The sequence below is a fragment of the Pinus tabuliformis genome, chromosome X, assembly GCF_031772625.1.
Source record: "Pinus tabuliformis cultivar Carrire ecotype Pingquan chromosome X, CPIR1, whole genome shotgun sequence".
Classification (NCBI taxonomy): Eukaryota; Viridiplantae; Streptophyta; class Pinopsida; order Pinales; family Pinaceae; genus Pinus; species Pinus tabuliformis.
The window spans coordinates 1,345,719,588-1,345,742,271 of NC_142308.1; the positions used below are offsets into that span (position 1 = coordinate 1,345,719,588).

Consider the following 22,684-nt stretch of genomic DNA (forward strand, 5'->3'; position numbering starts at 1 on the left):
AATAATATTCAAGAAAAACTTTACACAGTCCCAAGCAGCCTCTCTCTACTGCAAAAATTGAACCTCTATCTTTTAAAAATAATCCTATATATACTAAATTACAAATCTATTTTGATTTCCTCAACATAGGAAATAGGAAATAAAAAAATAAAATAAAATTAATAATAAAATCCTATCATAAAACAATATTATAAACTAATTTGCAACTAAAACCCCAAACTATCTCAAGAACCATGAAAAATAGTTTTTTAAAACCTAAATTAAGTGAAGGTTTTCCAAGTGGATTAACATCATTGTATCTGCTCCTTTAAGTGTGGAACCATATTCCACAAAATCTTCCTTTTGACTGCCACCTTGCACCTGCCTGCACGAATTTTGGAGTTGGTTGATCAACCTGTTGTTCTTGTTCCTCTTTGGATGTTCTTTGACTACCATTTGTACCTAGAATTTTGTGAGCTATTTGCAAAACTGCGACCAAACCGGGCTTAGCACCATCAGACATTGCCTTGACTTCTAAAAGAAAACCTTCATCCAACTGACCTTCTTGTTCCCTCTGTACTATTCCCCTGCGCATCAAAGTCATACTTTCTGGGTCCTTTTGGAGGCCAAGCAATCCCTTCATCCACCTCAGTTATTGGCTTTAAAATTGCCTTCAAAACATCTGTTGCAGACTCAATTTCGTCCCATCAGGCAATCATACCATTGTTTTCTGGACAAATCAGTCCACCATGTTCATAAGTGAAGATGAAAATTCCTCAAAATCTTCCTTGTCATCCTAGGATTCACAGAATTTAGTCCTTGCTACAAACCGCATCCAAAATTTTGAATGAAAAGCTAGGATGTTTTCTGCAAAGCGTGAATCCCATTTCGACACACAGGCTCTATGCACAACACCATTTCTTCTTGCATTGTAGCTCAACTTCATAATCCCTATCCCAAATCACTTTTTTTCCATATCAGTCATCATCCCTGTATCTGTCAAATTCCCTCTCTAACAGTCTAATTAAAAGTCTTCTTCGTCTTGCCTCTGTCTGTGTAAACGACCTGTCAGTAAAGCTCTGCTTCCACAATCTTTGACTAGTAGATAATCAAAGGCCTTGCTACATGACTTTTCTCATCAATATCTCCATGTTTCTTTTGGTTATCCTTCACATGCAGGTGTCAAACGATTAATCTAACCCTAAAGGAAGCATTTGACTTGTTTCCCAGGTGTAAACGATGCGCGTAGGGCCACACTCCAGAAGTGCAGCACCACAGCTAAAAGCGCAGCACCACATCCAAATTGGCTTGGCTTCGATTTTTTTACTTGTGTGTGTTGTGGATGCAAGGATGCATGGACTTTGGAGCTAAGCAGGGCCTTTGGCTCTTAATTTTTTAAATAAAATTTGTGATTTTTGATGCAGGGCATATGAAATTTTGGAGCTGGCTTCAATGTCTTTGTAACTCAAGCGCTCTGCTGAATTAAAAAGTATAAGAATACACATCTAATAAGTTGAGACATTAAGTTCATGTTTCTGACCCTTTCCAAAGGTTGCTTTTAGGTCTGTTGTTCCCATGTTTGTCTGCCATGTCAACCTTCGGCCTGTATGAGTGCTAAGATGGAATGCCTTAACTTGTCACATACTGCCAAGATTTCTTTAGGCAAGTTGCACCTAGCACCATTTTGTGTTGGCCAAGAACCTGTCGTGAGAACCTGAACAGCCAGAATAGGAACTTCATTGCTTTCACTAGATGCAGCCAACATTGCAGTAAACCCTTGCATCGTGTCACGAAAAGTCTTCATACCTGTGAACATACCTTCTAATTTTGATGTGAACTGATAACCACATTTTGTCTTCAATTTTACAATTAGGCTCCACTCTGCATCATCTGAAACAATCTTTCTTGATAGAAGTCTCTTAGCCAAGTGCTGCTTGTAGTACTTCTCAAAGACATCCTTCTCTTGAAGATACCAGAACAACATCATCACTTTGTCCAAAACCACTTCAACATCTTCCTCATTGACCCCTTTGAGGCCTTTTCGAAGCTTGTCATCAACAAATAAAGAAATAAACTCGGGTGACCTTGCATTCAAATTGATGAAATACTCAGAAGATGAATTTAAGGCATTCTGGAAGGTTTTATCATTGTTGAAAGCCTCACTTATAATCTTATCGTACTTGTCCTTCTCATCAAGAAGGCATTGCACAAATTCCACTGGATCTTTCAGTTTCTCTAGGTCAGTGACTAACTATTTCCCTGTTTCAAGTAAATAGGTAGTCATTACATCTCAGATTGTAGGAAGTCCTATAGGAACCTGTTGTGTTGTACAACAACCCCCCATTTCTTTAAAAAAATTCACAAAATATTTATTAAGAAATGGGTCCCTTTTTTAAAATAAACTTAGTTAGATTAGTGAGTTGATGAATAAAACTGGTATTGACCTCATTACAAGAAAAACCTTTATCAAAAGGCCCGATGTAAATAATCCATTTTATAAAGCCTTTTGATAAAAAACAAAGTGTTCCTTTAAAAATATTATAAATAATTTCACACTTGTGATAAAGCGATCGCAGATCGCATATCACAATTACTAAATGACACACACAAACAAAGCCTCGTCAAAACCTCCGAACCGATAAAGGAAATCGCAATCGGTAATCGGAAATATCATATGACAAAGGGACACACACAAGGCCTCAGCAAATCTTTCGATCCAATAAAGGATATCGCAATATGAAATCGGAGATGTTTGTTAACAAAGGAATAAATCGCAAGCCAAACCCTGATTTCCAATCAATCAATTAGGCGTGCATCTCAAGAGGGAAACATACGCTAAAATAGTTTGCATGCATAATACTCGGTTGTATTATATTATCACTTTTCGGCAATCAGAGATATTTGTTGCAAATCATAAATACTCTCCCTTTGAAACCCCCGACTGCAATTTGCGATTTATCGCTGATAGCTGATCGAGGAAATCCTAAGACACACTTGAAATAATCATGTATACGATCGACGAGATGGGTATTTATGGTATTAATTCACCATGATTGGCGGTTTGAACGGCTATTAAATTTTATAGTTAAGGGTAAATCCTTTAAAATATTTCATTCGTGGTAATTCTTAACTGCATTTGATTTATCATATGACAATCACCGTAATTTTGTTCATTTTTCATATTTGGCTTTCAGCGGCAATATCTCTGTATTACGGTTTGCAATTGCCTGTGCAGAGTTCCTTTGAATCCATGAATCCCGAGAAGATGGGAAAGAAATCTAAGAAGGCCAAAACAACTGCTGCAACCAAAGAACCAGAAAAGAGCAAGAAGGGATTAATATCATATACGACATGTCTCGGCCTAGGAAATGCTAGCTGGGAAAGCATTTATAATTTCATAGAAGCAGAGGAGTATGAGGAATTAGAAGTGGAAGCCACAACTGATTCAACCTGTACAAATTTTGAATAATATGACACTTATTCACAGAGATTATCCCGATTATACACTATTGCGGAATACATGCATAATACATAACCTCCTCTACGTTGATCATCAATTTAGCAGCAATAAAAACAATGAAACATCAATTGCATGCACACATTAACACAGTATGTAACCCGGGGAAAGCTTACCGCTGAAAACCCCACACTATCTGTATATTAATGATTGAGAACATGTAACATTACATAGTACAATACTCCTCACAAGTATCCAGCACTATCTCCACCTGTTACACACAAAACTAGCTTAGATTTGATCTCCAAATCTCCCCCGTTGCTTTGCCTGCCTCCACTGCACAATCCTGCAAGAGAATGAATGAGAATGGCTGATCCAAACTCGATTTTACCTTGTGAAAGTCACCCACACTATAAATCACGTGAGCACAAGCTATATTTCACTTGGTATTGGCCCACACTACGCAGAGATCATTGGCATAACTCAATCCCATGCATGTGCACAATCTCATGCACAACTGATAGCAATCTCAACCTCTAACACCTGTCTCCACTGAATTGTACATGCACTGAGTTAACTGATGTATTCTTCAGTTGCATTATGAGTTAATAATTAGTGAGTTAATTAATAACTAATTCACACAACTCATCACTTAGTCTATTGATCAGTTAGACTAAATACAACTAGTTTAACCAAGTCAAACTGAACACAACTCCATCAACTCCATAATCAACTCCACGAAACTCAACTGCTTGAGTTCTAACTGAAGTCCTACATGCAACAACTCAACTGACTCACAAAGAAAGTGTATTTCCTTCTGACAGTTGCATATGCCACATCTGTAGCTCAAACTGAAGTGCTCCAAGAGGATAAGATAAAGTTTACAGTCTAAATATTATTATGAGACAATAATATTTGACTTTTCTATTTTTGACTAGTAATCTAAAAATAGACTCTGATCAATCCTGCTGTGATCACTCCTACTATGATCACCCCTATTGTGATCGCTCCTGCTGTGATCACTCCTGCTGTGATCCAAAAATAGATCTTGCGCCATAATTTACCTGCGGGCCCACTTAGTGAAGGCGACTCCTTTCCACTAAGCTCCTTCATCTTATTGCATTCTCAACAAGCATTTCTTGTTGCACACTTTTCAACACAACCAACAAGTCAGAGGGAACCCTTAAAGAGTTTGCTTGTTCATTCCTTCACAGGATAGTAGCGCGGGGCAAAATTTTTCCATACACTGATGTGGTTAGATGGGTTGTTGAGAAAATCCCAACTTTAGATAGAACATTTTCCATGGCAGATGGAAGGATATTCAGCTCATTCAAGCTTGAAGATCTCAGGCAAATGTACCATCTACCTCCACCTGAGAAGTGATACAACAAGACATTCCTAGAATCATTTGCAAAGGAAAACAACTTGGAGTCGGACCCGATCAGGCAATGGAGGCATTTCCTAGAGAAACATAAGCACGAGTCATTAGGTAAGTATTCTATCGACTCATTAGCTTCTCCTTATTGCTATACTGGAGCTATGATGTGTAGACTATGGGGGCAACATGATTCAACAAAATTCACTATAGATATGGTCTCATTAATGGACGCTGCAATTAATGGTTCTGTTATGGATTGGGAAAATATTTTTTCTGATAGACTAGCCACTGAGATATTAGAATATAGAAGGAATGCATATACAACTTCCTAAACCATTCCCCCTTTCTACTACAGTGCATATATTCTGGATATTATTTGTTTTAATTCTGAATTCCCGATACTCGGATGGAAATGGACTTCCCAAGATCCGAATCCCATTCATATTTACCACAAACAGTTGTGGAAGGCACATTATAAGAATCACCTATACAGAATTTGCAATGGTTTTGTTTTACCTGTATTTTATTCTATTTTCAATAAGCCTGCCCCCAGGATATCCCAAGAAGTAGCAATTGATCTGACAGCAGTAGGAAGCTGGTTCGGAGAGGAGAAATTTACCTATGTGAGGCTTTTTGGCAGTCTCACTAAACCCCATGTTCTCCCTCTATATGTTCTCGATAAATTGTTAGCACAAGAATTGGCATATCAGATAACTGTTGAAGGGACATCAAGAATCCTTAGGGATTCCAAGAAACATATGTGGCCTATATTCCCCCTACGATGTGACATTTTTACTTTACATGATTACAAGCATGTAGAAAAAGAGGCAGAGAAGATTCAGATGTTGAATCTTGCCACCATTCCCAATAGGCAATATGACCCAAGAAAGGTTGCCCATAACGTCACCGCTCAAGCTAAACTTACCAAATTCGATCATGAAGTGGATGACTTTGATGATTTATTTTCTTCAGCCGAAACATTTTTCCAGGTTAAAGGATTGGCCAGGATCAGGTATGAAGAAGAGGGGCTAGAAACATTCAATAGGCTCAGAGACCAGAGGTTGCAAACTCTGCCTTTGGACCTATTAGCCACAACCCCTATATATCAGCCCCAGAGCCAAACTGAACAGGAAGCAGCCGACAAGACTCCTGTAGTTGAAAAGATTCCTTAAAAAAGAAAAATTGCCAGAGCAGGAGCAAGGACAAGGAAAAAGTAGTGAACTCATTGATTCAAGTATTTATGTTGATCCCAAACTGCTCAAAGAATGGCAACAATTTGATTCTATCATCAATAATACTGAAAATCTATAAGGATTCAGCACACCTGAGGTGACAACTGGTCAGAAATCAACAATCAATACAGTTCCAACTGAGGGAACTAGCGGCCCACCCATAACTCAAAAGGATGTAGAAATAATTCCTAAGAATCCATCTGATGAAATTGTTCTATATGTAGAAGAAATACCACCCTTGGATGTCTTCTATAGCCCTATGCTTAGAACTGTAATCAAAAGACAAAGAAAAAAGAGGAAAATTGATCAATCTCCTCTTTTTCCTTCACAAATGGAGATAACAAACGTGGTATGGAGAGAAGAAATCAATCCCTCTGAAGACCTCACTAAACTTTCTCAGTATGCTGGAGCATACACGGTAGCTACAATAGACAAAGCATCGGAGGTAAGCAACTTGCTTAAAGAAAAGGACCAAGCAATTATTTTGCTGGAAACACAGGTACAAGAGAAACAACAGAAGATAGAGCAGTTGGAAAAGCAGTTAGCAGCCCAAAGGTAGTCAAATGAGCAATTTCTCAAAGAAAAACAAAGGATTGATCAACATGCAATTCAGAAGCAACAGGAACTATCCCAAGCATTGAGCAAGCTACGATCATTAAATGAATAGTTGAGAAAATCAAAAGAAGAACAGATCGCTCAACTATCACTGCAAATAGAAAAATTCAAAAAATATCCCCAAGTGGGAGAATTCAGATCAGAAGCTCTGCAAATTACCAAAGCATTGTCTAATCAATTGAGCTTATTATGTCATAATATCTCTCTCATTCTTCCCCTATGTGAAATTTCGTCATCTATGATTGATAAGTCAATTGATGTGAGATAGAAATTGGAGCAAGCAGATGAAAGATTAACAGAGTTTCTCTCTTGGCAAGAAACCAAAGAAGGAAAAGCTGCAAATCTACCCCAAATTCTGGAATCGCATAAAGAAATCCTATTCCTTGAATGGCAATCTCAACTAATGAAAGCAGAAAGAGCGACATCAAGATGCAGATCAGCAACAAGTAATCTGGTTGAATTGATTAATGATACTCTTTATTTATCAAATTTAATTACAGAATGTACTCCAGGGAAACTTCCATCGATAAAAGCATTAGAACAGACATGGAAACAGGAGTTGGAGAAGAGGGAAAGATTAATCGTAGGAATTCAAACTTTAACATGGGAAACCTTTTGGTTTTTCCTTGTTAAACCACATAGTCAGCGGACAGCGATGAAATGCCTCACCGATGCAATCGGTCATATGATTCCCAAAATTACTGATGCCACATACACTGCTCAGTTACACTCAAACATGAGTCATCCGCCAGAACTTCAACCGATGCTAGCCATTTGTCAACTCAAGTCATGAGATGATCAACCAATGCAATGAACCATTCTGACCGACTGCAACATGCCTATTTTGAGAAGATTTTCACATTTTTTGTGATTTGGTTATACCAGCACATAGCACATTTATTTCATAGTTTGTTAGTTTAATAGTATTTATAGACCCTTTCATGTTTTTAGAAAGGGTCCTCAAATTTTTGTATTAAGACTTGGATCGGAAGTTGCACTACTGTGCTTCCGATATATTTATTTTTATAAAAACTAGACCTAAATTCTGAGTTTTGATGAAGAACACTTTTATATGATATGCACTATTGCTTCCTGTAAAAGAATTTCCAAGTTGAAGTGCAGGATCTAAATGCAATCCATGTTGGAAGAGACTCAAATACATATGGTACTACTATCTATGCTTTTGCTTCATGTTTTTATGTGAACCAGCATTTATTCATTTTGCTATTATTGATGTATGCATATGTTTTCACAGCAATTCTTTGACTTATCACTATTGAATGTTTAAGAGTTGTTATTTTTCATATATATGTGTGTCAATGATATATAAATATTAGTGTGATAATGTTTTAATTATTACTTTTTTCAACTACTTGAACAAAGTAATTATCATACGAATAAATATTTTTGTTTATAAGTAGAGTCATCTATATGCCTACTTATCAATAAGAATCATCAAGAATTGCACTAAGTGAAAGAATTCCCAGGATAAATTAGTTATTTATATTGTTGCATTTTAGAATAAATCGTCCATCATTCCCATTAGATATTAGAAAACCAATCACTTATCTATCCTATTTATAAATCATTAGGAAATTGGTCCCATTATATCCAGTCGAAGCCACCACACCAAACAGAAAATGAGTTGCCTTTAAGGTCCGGACCGGGTGGTTTTCCCCGATGTTGATGCAGTGATTTTCGAGGCATCAAAATTTTTGGTGCTAGAAGGAGGGCATGAACTGTGAATGGTGAGCAAACCCAAATCTACAATCCATTCTGAGAGTAAATCTCCCTCCACCTCACCTCCGACTTCTCCCTTGCATGCTGAAACTCTGGTTTTCAAGCAAGAAGCTGAGAAATCAACAACCACTGCTCAACCCCAAAATATCTCAGATAAATTAACTCTAGAATCTCCCAAAGTACAGTCTCTAATCCACAAACTTCAAGGATTTTCAATATCACCACAGAATTTGAGTTATCTTAAGGCAGTGTAACTTCACAATTCATTCCTTCTCACCCCCTCACCAAACTTCAAAGTGAAAAGCTTGGTATTGAACCTACTGAGTTACCTTTGCCTAAAAGGAAATGAGCAAGGAAGACAACTGAAGGGTCTGATAGTGAAACTTTCTCATCATCATCATCCATTTCATCTTCTCCAGTGCGAAGTCAACCATCCACTCCTCCACTCCAGATTGTTGTTCAACAGGGTACTAGAACTTCAACATCTGTTTCTCAACCTTCTCAAACCTCAATATCTACTCCTTCCCAACCATCTAGAACTTCATCGGCACTATCATCTATTAGTAGCTCGACAATGGCACAAAACCCATGGAACAATCCTAGTGCAGTCACAATGCTTGCACCTTTGCACCCATTGCCAGCTCATCGTGAAAAATGGTTGCCAAAATTCAACCCAGGTGCAATCATACAGGAAGATGAACACATAAACAACTTTATGTTGTTAGTCAACTTAAAGGGGTTACTGAGGAAGATGTGGTTGTCAGACTTTTCCCTTATACCCTACAAGGATCAGCCGGGACTTGGTACTTTTCCTTACCATCAGGATCCATTACTAGTTGGAATATTTTTCAAGAACAGTTCTTAACTAAATATGGTTATGACAGATTTGTAGAAACGTTAATCAATGATCTTTGAAATCTTAGAACAGAGTCTAGAGAGCCCATTAAAGAGTTTAATTCACGATTTAATAAACTCTTAAATAAGATTCCTACTGCCTCTAAACCTAGTGAACAAGTTAGAAGTAAATGGTATATAACAGTTTTGCCTTCAAACATAGCTATCTTCGTCGATGGAGTTGCAAAACCTACTCTAGCAGAAAATATGAAAGAGGCACTTGCCATAGAAAAACATATTATTGCCTTAGAAAAGAAAGCTGCTCTTGAAGATAGAAAATCTAAAAAAGTCTCCTTCAAAGATGATTCGAAAAAAAAAATGGCTAAAGATCCATATGATATGGAAGGTCTCCAAAAAGTTCTAAATACTATGTCAAATGAAATGATATAAATCAAGAAGCAAGTAGCTGAGACTTCAACTAAAAATCCATTTAGAAACTTTAAGAACCCAGAATCAAAACCCCCTAATTCTATATCCAACGCTGAGTCAGACCCCAAGGACGATGAAGAAGAAGATACAGTCTTATCATCTAAAGAAACTGAAGAAGAGGTAACTATAGAATGTCATGGGATGTGGGACTTTATTTTGCCCAATTCTGATACTAAAAATGAACAGGAAGCTTTCCCAGTAAGTACCAGGAGTAAAAGCACTCCATAACCTGTTCAAGAAACTCAGAAGAAAAATAACATGGGTACCACTACTAAAGAAAAAGCTCCCACAAAGAAGTCTACAGCGACACCTACTCAAAATTAGCCATCAGTTTCCAATCCACCTTCAACGTCTAAAACATTAGTAGTTGCAGACTCTATGGATTACAACATTATTGAAGACATGAAGAAAATGAAGGCAAATATCACTATGTTTGAACTTAGTAAAATCAAACATCAACAAAAATTACTACTTAAGGAATTAGATGCAATACCTTCTTCTCCGCTTCCAAATATTGTATTGTCCAAAGCTGCTAATGTGACAAATAAACCACCACCCGATAGAATAGAAGCTACTGATGTTGTTCTAATCGGAGATAGATCAAATTCCCATACTCCTTTTCTCCTGACTTACGAGATTTATAATAGAAATCTGCACAATTGCTTGATAGACTTAGTGGCTTCCTCAAATATAATGCCAGCCTCAGTTTGTTCTAAACTGAATATTGAACCCCAAAAGTCTGCAATCCATATTGTCCAGTTGGATAGAACTAAGGTCCAAGTATTAGGAGAAATCAACTCAGTTACCATTAGGTTATCCACTAATCCAAAAGTGGTACAGAGAATTGACATTTTAATTGTTGAAGTTCTTGAGTTCTATGGTTTGATTTTAAGTAGAGACTGATCTAAGAAACTTCATGGTTACATTTCTACCGATTGGTCTCACATGTGGCTTCCCTATAAAGGAAATCCAAATCAGATTAAGATTGATCGGGAAAAGCATATGACTCATACTGTAACAGAGTTTGAACAAGAAAACCAGCCTATAGCATTCAACAATAACATTCTTGGTAACTATTCATTTGAATCATTCTTTGGTAATTTTACTGCTCAATCATCACCTTTCTCAGTTAATAATTTCACATTCAAATTGAAAATTTTGCTCAAATATATACATCAAAGTGTGTTAAAACTGAAGAAGAAACTGCAAATAAAATTGTAGATAAACCTTTTATTTTGGTCATTATATTTTGATGGGTCTAAATCTAATGAAGGTGCAGGAGCAGGATGTATTTTAGTTAGTCCTGAGGGAGAAAAGACCATGTTATCGTGTAGATTAGAATTTGAGTGCACAAACAATACTGCTAAATATGAAGCCTTGATTCGAGGACTTTATAAAGCAATTGGTCTTAAGGTACAATATTTGAAAGTGTTTGGTGACTCTGAAATTATTATAAAACAAGTTAGAAATACTATACATTTTCTTTCTAGTCACCTTAAACATTATCAATCCTTAGTACAAGACCTTGTATCTCATTTTCTAGCATTTAATATTTCTCCCGTTCCTAGATCCCAGAATGCAGTAGCAGATTTATTAGCCAATGTTGCTTCTAAGCTCCTTCCACCTGAAGATTATAGTCCTGATATATTTTAAGTAGAGTTAATTTTCAAACCATCGATTCCTGATAATGTCACTAACTGGTGAGTATTCAATCATGACGATGACATTTTAATTTTCTTAACTTATGATAAGTCCTATGATGATCAAATGATTGATGAAAGTGAGCATGATCTTCAAATAAAAGAAAAACTTGAAGAAAATTCAATGCCTAAACCAGTGGTCAAACTTGAAGACCTTTATGACATCAAAGATAGGTTTAAACAGGTTACTAATTCAAAGTTTCAAAGTTCTACTTTGAGATTTGAATTAATAAACCTTGGTACAGAAGACAAGCCACAAAACATCAATCCGGGACTAGGACTTACTTCAGAAGAAAAAATTTCATTTATCAGATTATTGCATATATACAAAAATGTCTTCGCTTGGAAATATGATGATTTGAAAACATATGATAATTCTATCATACAACATACAATTCCAATGATATCTAAAGAAAAACCAGTACAGCAGAAATTAAGGAAAATTCATCCTAACCTCGAGAGTCAAATAAAAGCCAAATTAAACAAACTCTTGAAAGCTAAGATAATTTTTCCTGTCAGACATTCAAATTGGGTGTCCAATATGGTGCGAGTGAGAAAGAAAAATGGTAACATTAGAATTTGTATTGATTTCAGAAATCTTAATAAAGCAAGTCAAAAAGATAACTTCCCTCTAACAATGATGGATCAAACTCTCCATTCAGTAGTTGATTCTGAATTAATGTCTTTCTTAGATGGTTTTTCAGGGTATAACCAAATTTTGATGCACCCCGATGATAGACTTAAGACTACTTTCAGAACTAAGTGGGGAACTTATGCCTATCAAAAAATGCCTTTTGGATTAATCAATGCTGGAGTTACGTTCCAAAGAGCAATGGACATAGCATTCAAAGGTTTAATCAATAAATCAGTGGTTGTCTATTTGGATGACATTACTATTTTATCTAAGAAAAGGTCAAGTCATTTACATGATTTGAAACAAATCTTTGAACGCTGCAAAAGGTATGGCATTTCACTCAATGCTAAGAAGTCATTTTTTCTCTTGACCAAGGTAAACTCTTGGGGTTCATTGTTTCAAAGGATAGTATTTATATTGATCCAGATAGAATCAAAGAGATTTCTGATATCCCATTTCTACATAATAAAAGAACAATGCAATCTTTTTTAGGTCAAATTAATTTTGTAAAAAGATTTGTTCCATATTTTTCATAGATTGTTTTACCATTACAAACCATGATCAAGAAAAACTCAGTGTTTAAATGGGGACATATAGAAAGAGAGGCTTTTGATTCAATCAAGCAAGCAATCATAAATGCTCCTGCATTAAACACTCCTGATTTTTCAAATCATTTCATTTTATATACTCTTGCATCTGATTCATCTTACGCAACAGTCCTGACACAAATCAATGATCAAAACTTGGAAGCACCAATTTCATTTTATAGTTCAAATCTTCAAGGTGTTGAACTTAATTACTCCAAAGTTGAAAAGCAAGCCTTTGCTGTATATAAAGCCATTAAACACTTTAGGCCCTTTCTCTTAAAAGCTCACATAAAAGTTATAGTCCCTTTTTCAGCAGTAAGACAGTTACTAGTTCAAAGGGAATTGGGAGAAAAAATGGCAAACTGGGTCACAGCATTACAAGAATATGATTTGGAAATTAAACCAGCAAAGATTGTCAAAGGCCAAGGTTTTTGCAGGTTGTTAGTAGGAGCTTCTAATATTCAGGAACATGAAGGTACAAACAGTATTGAAGAAATCAATGAGATAAGTACCATTAATCTTGAATCCCAATATGTTGATTTGATATTCTACTTGAAAAATGGATATGCTCCTTCTAATATTTCCTATAAAAATAAACATGCCATAATATTGAAAGCAAAAAAATTCATGATTGTTGATGATTTGTTGTTTAGACGGAATTATGATTCATTTTTGTTAAGATGCTTAGAAAAACCTAAAGTGCAAAAGGTCTTGCGAAAACTACATGATGGTCCAACAGGAGGACATTTTGGAGCTGATACAATAGCCCACAAAATTATTCATGATGGGTATTATTGGCCCACCTTATTTAAAGACACTCATGAATATGTAAGGAAATGTAGAACATGTCAAAATACTAGTGGAAGACAAAGGAAACCAGCTTTTCCTTTGCAACCAGTCAACATTGAACAGCCCTTTGAACAATGGGGATTGGATATCATTGGAGAAATCATTCCACATTCATCCAAACAGCATAGGTATATCCTTACAGCTACAGATTACTTTACTAAGTGGGTGGAAGCAATTCCTTTGAAGACAGCAAACTCTGAGGCAACCATTGAATTCATATATCAGATCATCATTACCAGGTTTGGTGTCCCAAATGCTCTTATTTTTGACAATGCATCTTATTTCTCTATTAATTCCATACTTGAATTTGCTATCAAAAGAGGATTCAAATTGAAATATTCTGCAAACTACTACCCTCAGGGTAATGGTTTAGCAGAATCCACCAATAAGAATCTTATCAAAATCATTAAAAGAATTATTAATCAAAACCATAAGAATTGGCATAAGTCTTTGATATTTTCACTATGGCCAGACCATATAACACAAAAGGCCTCAATAGGCACTTCTCCATTTAATCTAGTGTATGGAAAGGAGGTTTTCATACTAGAAAACTTAGTACTTCCATCACTAGCCTTACAGTTTATTGAATAAAATCCCTCATCTTCTATTCAATTGAGACATGATCAGATCCTGAAATTAGAGGAAGAAAGGGAGAAAGCCTAAATTACACATGCAAAGCATCAACAAATTATTAAGTCTTCTTTTGATACAACTTCAACCAGCTCAAAACATTTACAAATTGGTGATCTTGTTTTGAAATGGGAAAAAGCCCATGAGGACAAAGGAAAACACACTAAATTTCAGAAAATGTGGCTCGGACCAATTCAAATCAGTGAGAAAATAGGCCCATCAACATTCATATTGAAAGATCTATCAGGAAAGAGAGATTCTCTTCTTGTCAATGGGCTCATTTTGAAAAAAATATTCAATTAAGGAGGTAACCCCTTCTCACTTTGTAAATATTCAATTTTCAGCTATATTTGTCTGCATAATTAGTTTATTTTCTCTCTTAGAAGATAAAGTTGTAAATATCATTCTATTGGTCTTTACTTTTTTGAAAAGGTTACTTAAAAGAAAGTAGTCATAATATTTAATTTTGATAGATGGAAGCCTTGAAGGAAAAGGAAAAGTTCTAGGAAATTAGGTATAATTAAACTCTGAAAACCCTTTTTATTTTTGTAAAATCTTCTCAAAACTTGAAAATATTGTAAATCGTTCTAAGTTTTAGAAGCCTAAAAAATGTTATCAATAGAAAGCAAAGACTAATATAAACTTAGCATCTTCAACTCTCAAAATTGTCATCCATGTTCTCTTAAGGAGAAAATTATTCACCCCATCCATCAAAGTTTATGATTTTTCAGAGTGTAATTCTAAAATATATTTGATATAAAAGATAAGAGGTCTCATCATGAGCTTGCTTACCATAATCATAGGGGACTAGTTCAACTGACATTACCAACATTGCATACCAAAACAAGGCAATGGCTTATTATTATAAGACAAGGGGTCTCATCACGAGCTAGCTTGTTCAGTTAAATTACAACCAGTGAATGGCATTGTCAATAGCTAGCCACCAAAACAAAACAATGGCTTTTTATCTTACAAAATAAAGTAATAAGGAAAAAAGAAAATGTAATACAAAAAGTGTGGAAACATATCTTTTTTCTTTTAAATTATACTCTGAAATGGATGGAACAATGAATGTTCAAATGTTAAAAGGTAACCCTACGGAGACTATGAACGTTTGCTGGCAGCAGCGGCTCTACCTGTGACAAAAGAGTCATTATACAAGCTAATTTGGAAAAGTCTCTTGTTTTATCATTATCAACCAATTAAGATTTACTTAAACTTAGAATGTATTTAATTTTGAGATGAGAAAGAAATAGAAAAATAGTTTTCATTATATTCAGAATTTATGATTACCTAGTTATGTTAGATTTTCTCTATCCACTAAGATTTTCATATTAATAAGGTTAAGATATTATACTAATTTCTCCGAGATAACTGTTTCTTCCAGTGAATCGCCAATTGTTGTGTTGTATAACAACCCCCCATTTCTTTAAAAAATTTCACAAAATCTTTATTAAGAAATGGGTCCCTTTTTTAAAATAAACTTAGTTAGATTTGTGAGTTGATGAATAAAAATGGTATTGATCTCATTACAAGAAAAACCTTTATCAAAAGGCCTGATGTAAATAATCCATTTTATAAAGCCTTTTGATAAAAAAACAAAGTGTTGCTTTAAAAATATTATAAATAATTCCACACTCGTGATAAAGTGATCGGAGATCGCATATTGCAATGCCTAAAGGACACACACAAACAAAGCCTTGTCAAAACCTCCAAACTGATAAAAGAAATTGCAATCGGTAATCAAAGATATCATATGACAAAGGGACACACACAAGGCCTCAGCAAATCTTCCGATCCAATAAAGGATATCGCAATAGGCAATCGGAGATGTTCATTAACAAAGGAAGAAAGCGCAAGCCAAACCCCGATTTTCGATCAATCAATTAGGCGTGCATCTCAAGAGAGAAACATACGCTAAAACAGTTTGCATGCATAATACTCCGTTGTATTATAATATCACTTTTCGGCAATTGGAGATATTTGTTGCAAGTCATAAAGCCTCTCCCTTTGAAACCCCCAATTGCAATTTGCGATTTATCGCTGATCACCGATCAAGGAAATCCTAAGACACGCTTGAAATAATCATGTATACGATATCGACGAGATGGGTATCTATGGTATTAATTCACCATATTGGCGATTCGAATGGCTATTAAAGTTTACGGTTAAGGGTAAATCCTTTAAAATATTTCATTCGTGGTAATTCTTAACTGCATTTGATTTATCATATAATAATCACCGTAATTCTGTTCATTTTCACATTTGGCTTTCAGCAGCAATATCTTTGTATTATGATTTGCAATTGCCTATGTAGAGTTCCTTCGAATCCATGAATCCAGAGAATATGGAAAAGAAATCTAAGAAGGCCAAAACAACTCCTACAGCCAAAGAACTAGAAAAGAGCAAGAAGGGATTAATATCAGATACGACATGTCTCGGTCTGGGAAATGCTAGCTAGGAAAGCATTTATAATTTGATAGAAGCATAGGAGCCTGAGGAATTAGAAGTGGAGGCCACAGCTGATTCAACCAACAAGTCAGAGGGAACCCTCAAAGAGTTGGCTTGTTCATTCCTTCACAGGATAGCAACGCGGGGCAAAATTTTGCCATACACTGATGTGGTTAGATGGGTTGTTGAGAAAATCCCAACTTCAGATAGAACATTTTCCATGGCAGATGGAAGGATATTCAGCTCATTCAAGCCTAAAGATCTCAGGAAAATGTACCATCTACCTCCACCCAAGAAGCAATACAACAAGGCATTCCTAGAAGCATTTGCAAAGGAAAACGACTTGGAGTCAGACCCGATCAAGCAATGGAGGCATTTCCCGGAGAAACATAAGCACGAGTCATCGGGTAAGTATTATGTCGACTCATTAGCTTCTCCTTATTACTATGCTGAAGCTATGATATGTAGACTGTGGGGGCAACATGATTCAGCAAAATTCACTATAGATATGGTCCCGTTAATGGAAGCTGCAATTAATGGTTTTGTTATGGATTGGGCAAATATTTTGTCTGATAGACTAGCCACTGAGATATTAGAATATAGAAGGAATGCATATACAACTTCCCGGACCATTCCCCCTTTCTACTACAATGCATATATTCTGGATATTATTTGTTTTAATTCTGAATTCCTGATACTTGGATGGAAGTGGACTTCCCAAGATCCGAATCCCATTCATATTTACCACAAACAGTTATGGAACGCACATTATAAGAATCACCTGTATAGAATTTGCAATGGTTTTTTTTACCTATATTTTATTCTATTTTCAATAAGCCTACCCTCAGGATATCCCAAGAAGCAGCAATTGATCTGACAGCAGTAATAAGTTGGTTCGGAGAGGATAAATTTACCTATGTGAGGCTTTTTGGCAGTCTCACTAAACCCCATGTTCTCCCTCTATATGTTCCCAATAAATTGTTAGCACGAGAATTGGCATATCAAATAACTATTGAAGGTACATCAAGAATCCTTAGGGATTCCAAGAAATAAATGTGGCCTATATTCCCCCTACGATGTAGCATTTTTACTTTACATGATTTCAAGCATGTAGAAAAAGAGGCAGAGAAGATTCAAATGCTGAATCTTGCCACCAATTGTTGGCATTATGATACAAGTGTTGTCCTTGATGGAAAATCACACAGATGACAGATCATAGTGCAGCAGGTCAATAACAAGGAATTGATGAACAGATTACAAGAATGAAGGAAAAGATATATACGTAGGTTCATCATGACGAAAACGCGTATACACGCGGCTTAGTTGTTGAAAAGATGCGTATGCATATATATGCACTTTCATGCAAGGAAAAGCGCGTACATGTGGGAGAACTTATTTTTGGTCCGCGGTATTTAGTCCTTGGTACTTGAACCTATGGTTTTGGACCATGGTATCTCGTCAGAAGAATTGATCCCAAGTATTGGGTCCATGGTATTTATTTGTTATGGTTTTGGACCATGGTATTGAGTAAGGCCTAGGACTATAAAAGGAGAAGAAGATCATTAGGCAAGTGCATTGAGAAAAGTCTTGAATATCTGATGAAGTATGAGATCTAGTATGCAGATAATGGGTTCATGATGTTTTGCTAAGGATGAATCTCAGCAGTTGATGGAGAACAAGATCTAAGGATAGATTGGGATCTAATGGCTTGGAATGAATCATCTCTATACGGTTTGATCTTGTTTACTTTAGATCTATATACTGATGCATGCAATGATTTTGTAAATGTTAAGGGTATGACTGATGTCTGGTACAGCTACAAAGTTATGAAAAAAATATTTGTAGATCTGTACGCGGGTTGGCTTTGGCGAAAGCGCGTATGTACGCGGGTTTGATTCATCATAGTAGCGTATACATTATGAAATATGATGTTTGAAGTTGCAGTTGGGTCTGATTGTTATTGCAAAGTTCTGTTGTCTGCTCTGTGTTCTGGTGACTATGTTGTTGACAGGGTTTCAATGTTTCAGTGATTCAGAAATTGATGATGCTAGTATTGATTGTTTTGTGCTTCAATGATATTGATGGGTCCAGTATGAAAATTGGATGAAACGTGGCCTTCAGATTATAGTGTTGTGCTTCAGGAGTATCCAGTCTGAAAATGTATGAAATATGGTCCCTGGAGGATGAAAGGAGATTGTAGGCTGACGCCTACATACTAGTACATCAGCTAGTACAAGTGCAGAGGGGTTGGTCGCTCCCTTCCAGTAGCAGCTGGAGAACGAGTAAAGATTGGAGCATTCAGTAGGCAGGCACCTACGTACTAGTAAATGGATCGGCTAGTACAAGAGCTAAGGGGGTTGTAGCTCCCATCTAGAAGAGTCTGGAAGACGAGAGAGGGTTGTGGCCCTCTGCAGGTAGAAGCCTGCGTACTGGTATAAGACTGCACCAGTACAGAATTATTGTAAAATGAAGTTTATTATTAAAAGAATATAGAGACGACTTGCAGCAGGTGGTTTTCACCCACATTGGGTTTCCACCTTATATCATGGTGTTCATGTGTGCTTCTTGTGTGTGTGATGATCTGTTCTATTTTACTGCACCTACTTACTATTCATATGGTTAATTAAGTAACTAAGATCAACATTCAATGGATTAACTGAATCATAAGTATTCTGGATATAAGCTAGTTGCATTAGACAGAGTTGTGTATACACGCGGGTTCTAAAAACTGAAGTAGTGTATATGTATCTAAGTATGAAAATGAAAAAGTTTTATTGATTTAATAATAATGATTCACCCCCCCTCTCAATATTATTTCCAACACCATTCCCAATAGGCAATACGGCCCAAGAAAGGTTGCCCATAACGTCACCGCTCAAGCTATACTTTCCAAATTTGATCATGAAGCGGATGACTTTAATGATTTATTTGCTTCAGTGAAAACATTTTTCCAGGTTAAAGGATTGGCCAGGATCAGGTATGAAGAAGAGGGGCTAGAAACATTCAATAGGCTCAGAGACCAGAGGTTTCAAACTCTGCCTTTGGACCTATTAGCCACAACCCCTACAGATCAACCCCAGAGCCAAACTAAATAGGAAGTAGCCGAAAAGACTCCTGTAGTTGAAAAGATTCCTGAAAAATAAAAATTGCCAGAGCAAGAGTAGGGAAAATGAAAAAATAGTAAACTCACTGATTCAAGTATTTATGTTGATCCCAAACTGCTCAAAGAATGGCAATAATTTGATTCTATCATCAGTCATACTAAAAATATACAAGGATTCAGCACACCTGAGGTGACAACTGGTTATAAATCGGCAAACAATACAGTTCCAACTAAGGGAACTAGCGGCCCACCCATAACTCAAAAGGATGTAGAAATAATTCCCGAGAATCCATCCGATGAAATTGTTCTACATGTAGAAGAAATACCACCCTTGGATGTCTTCTACAGCCCTAAGCATAGGGCTATAATCAAAAAAAAAAGAAAAAAGAGGAAAATTGATCAATCTCCTCTTTTGCCTTCACAAATGGAGATAACAAACGTGGTATGGAGAGAAGAAGTCAATCCTTCTGAAGACCTCACTATATTTTCTCAGTATGCTGAAGCATACATGGCAGCTACAAAATACAAAGCATCGAAGGTAAGAAACTTCCTTAAAGAAAAGGACCAACCAATTATTTTGCTACAAACACAGGCACAAGAGAAACAACAGAAGATAGAGCAGTTGGAACAGCAATTAGTAGCCCAGAGGTAGTCAAATGACCAATTGAATGAGCAATTGCTCAAAGAAAAACAAAGGATTGATCAACATGAAATTCAGAAGCAACAGGAACTATTCCAAGTGTTGAGAAAGCTGAGATCATTAAATGAACAGTTGAGAAATTCAAATGAAGAACAGATTACTCAACTATCACTGCAAATAGAAAGATTCAAAGAATATCCCCAAGTGGGAGAATTCAGATCGGAAGCTCTACAAATTACCAAAGCATTGTCTAATCAGTTAAGCTTATTATGTCATAATATCTCTCTCGTTCTTCCCCTATGTGAAATTTCATCATCTATGATTGATAAGTCAGTTGATGTGAGACAGAAATTGGAGCAAGTAGATGAAAGATTAACAGAGTTTTTCTCTTGGCAAGAAACCAAAGAAGGAAAAGCTGCAAATCTACTCCAAATTTTGGAATCGCATAAAGAAATCCTATTCCTTGAATGGAAATCTCAACTAATGAAAACAGAAAGGGCAACATTAAGATGCAGATCAGAAAAAAGTAATCTAGTTGAATTGATTAAAGATACTCTTTATTTATCAAATTTAATTACAGAATATACTCCAGGGAAACTTCCATCGATAAAAGCATTAAAACAGATATGGAAACAGGAGCTGGAGTAGAGGGAAAGATTAATCGCAAGAATTCAAACTTTAACATGGGAAACCTTTTGGTTTTTCCTTGTTAAACCACATAGTCAGCGGATAGTGATGAAATGCCTCACCGATGCAATCGTTCATATGATTCCCGAAATTACTGATGCCACATACACTATTCAGTTACACTCAAACATGAGTCATCTACTAGAACTTCAACCGATGCTAGCCATTTGCCAACTCAAGTCACGAGATGATCAGCCAATGCAATGAACCATTCTGACCCACTGCAACATGCCTATTTTGAGAATATTTTTACATTTTTTGTGATTTTGTTATACCAACACATAGCACATTTATTTCATAGTTTGTTAGTTTAATAGTATGTATAGACCCTTTCATGTTTTTAGAAAGAGTCCTCAAATTTTTGCATTAAGACTTGGATCGGAAGTTGCACTACTGTACTTCCGATATATTTATTTTTATAAAAATTGGACCTAAATTCTGAGTTTTGATGAAGAATACTTTTATATGATATGCACTATTGCTTCCTGTAAAAGAATTTCCAAGTTGAAAAGCGGGATCTGAATGCAATTCATATTGGAGGAGACTCAAATACATATGGTACTACTATCTATGTTTTTCCTTCATGATTTTATATGAATTAGCATTCATTCATTTTGCTATTATTGATGTATGCATATGTTTTCACAGCAATTCTTTGACTTATCACTATTGAATGTTTAAGAGTTGTTATTTTTCATATATATGTATGTCAATGATATATAAAGATTAGTGTGATAATGTTTTAATTATTACTTTTTTCAACTACTTGAACAAAGTAATTATCATATGAATAAATATTTTTGTTTATAAGTAGAGTCATCTATATGCCTACTTGTCAATAAGAATCATCAAGAATTGCACTAAGTGAAAGACTTCCGGGGATAAATTAGTTATTTATATTGTTGCATTTTAGAATAAATCATCCATCATTCCCATTAGATATTAGAAAATCAAACAATATCCATCTCATTTATAAATCATTGGGAAACTGGTCCCATTATATCCTATCGGAGCCACCACACCAAACGGAAAAAGAGCTACCTTTAAGGTCTGAACCGGGTGGTTTTCCCCAATGTTGATGCAGCGATTTTCGAGGCATCAACAGAACCCTACGAAACAGTTGCATATGCATCATAAATCATCATACTTATCATTCACAAGCATGCTTACAAGCCCTGAATTCTTCATGTGCACCAACCTCTGCATATGATTTGCTATCATTTCTTTCTCAACAACACTTGTAATTTTTACCTCACTCTTTGAATCAAGATAATGTGAAACCCTCTCTATCTCTTCATTTAACCTTCTCTCAGCTTTCTATAGATAGTCACCACAATCACAGCATTTAATAAACTATTGAGATTCAATAGAATAAAAAGTTGATGCTTTCTTCCACAAAATGTTTCTCAAAACCGTCATGGTAAACAGAAGGCCCAAGCTCTGTTAGAATTTTAATGATATTACCATTAAACCTTGATTGATGACTTCTCTAGTTCTTTCACAACGTACAAGTTCAATAAGGGTATTCAATAGCCTATCCTTGATTTTTGCAGCACGAACTGTATGGTCTCTCCACAAATTTAATCCAAGTTCATGGACAAGTGTTTTGTTGGGGTTTGTAACATATGTTCTATCCATATACATCAAAATGTCCCGAATCATCTGTAGTGCATGGCATC

At 35.9% G+C, this 22,684-nt stretch overlaps 1 pseudogene; it reads right to left on the reverse strand.

Annotated features, from left to right (window-relative positions):
- Positions 1 to 1,346: 1,346 nt before the first annotated feature.
- LOC149145057 (cullin-3A pseudogene) lies at positions 1,347 to 22,673 on the reverse strand (annotated as a pseudogene).
- Between the last annotated feature and the right edge of the window lie 11 nt (positions 22,674 to 22,684).